Below are 1,370 nucleotides of genomic sequence, written 5' to 3' on the forward strand. Positions count from 1 at the left end.
TGAGCAGCAGAAACAGCACACTTTGAAAGGGACTGAAAAAGAGTGTAATACATATTTTCCTACAAGCAACTTCAGAAACATGTTTTCTGGAATTCATAGACTTATTTTAACTTGTTGAAAAAATAGTCATAATATGGGCACTTTAAGTAGCCATGTGTATCGCTTGTGACATGCAGCTGATTGGCCGAAAAAATAACAAAAGCATGTCGATGGCCAACTGCAGTTCAGTATGGAAATTAGCTAACACGCCCCAGCACAAAGATAGCGAGGCAGAAATTTGCCAACACTATACCCAATTTCAACGACAAAATGTATACTTTTAAGGCAACCAATACTGTTATCTGAAACATGGAGTGGCTTCTTTATTACTTCAGCTTGCACATTCTGCAACAAAAAAAGCTTGTGTTTTGCGCGATTTGGTCTAGGCAGGTTGATACCGCAGTAGTGATAAGTGGCATTTTGTATTGAATTTGGAAAAAAAATCTGTTTGCGTTAAGGAACACAGCAGCTCGTTTCAAAGTGTAACAATCAACATACCCCTGCACACAGAACAGCTGAATGACTCACGAACATGCTCAGCTTGTGTCTCCATCAAGACGTAAGTCTTTCTTGACTCGATGCCCAGCTCAGACAGGTTTTCTATAGCTTGAGTCACTTCCTGGAGCGACTGGGCAGCCATCACAACCTCTTCTATTTTTTCATAAACCTCTTGAAGGCCCATTGCTTAATCATCTTTTTGGCTAAAAACAAGAACATTAACAGCTTTGAGTAAATAGTTCTATAGACTAATTATATTGACAGTTCATTTGTTTAGGGGTACTTACGTTGATCTCCTTCTTTTCCAACTTTTTCATATTGGCAAACTGCTGCTCTGGCACTGCAAGAACTTTTCTTGCATTCTGCTTCCAATAGATAGAGCCTATAGAGAGGAAACAATTAATAGTATTTCAGATAGATAGATGGATGGGCAGTGGATAGGCTGCTTCTTTACTGGACCCCAATGCAAAACAACACACAAAGAGTAATCTCACCAACTTTACTGACAGAGAGCAGCACACGAACAATACAACAATAACACAGAAGGAACATAACAAAATTAGGAGTTTATATACACAGGGATTTAACAAGGCTAACAGGGCACAGGTGGACACGAAACCAGGTAAAACAAGAGACAGGCGAACACAGGGCTGGAAATCATAATTAAGCTAGCAGACTAATAATGAGGAACAGGTGAGGGGCAGAGACACAGGCACAGGAAACTGAGACATGGCAAGACAAACAAAGGAGCACATGGTAAACACAGGTGTGATCATTGAGAGTGATAGCCAATTACGGGAAGTGTTTCCTGAACCTCCTCTTAGGGATAAGTT

At 40.3% G+C, this 1,370-nt stretch overlaps 1 long non-coding RNA gene across 1 annotated transcript; it reads right to left on the minus strand.

Moving 5' to 3' along the window:
- Positions 1-348: 348 nt before the first annotated feature.
- On the minus strand, positions 349-1,066 carry LOC121713587. Its single transcript, XR_006032882.1, has 3 exons — positions 1,032-1,066; positions 825-919; positions 349-740 (listed from the first exon to the last, which is right to left on the minus strand). It is a non-coding gene; the product is annotated as an uncharacterized LOC121713587 (long non-coding RNA).
- Positions 1,067-1,370: the final 304 nt, after the last annotated feature.

This window comes from Alosa sapidissima, chromosome 7 (genome assembly GCF_018492685.1).
Source record: "Alosa sapidissima isolate fAloSap1 chromosome 7, fAloSap1.pri, whole genome shotgun sequence".
Classification (NCBI taxonomy): domain Eukaryota; kingdom Metazoa; phylum Chordata; class Actinopteri; order Clupeiformes; family Clupeidae; genus Alosa; species Alosa sapidissima.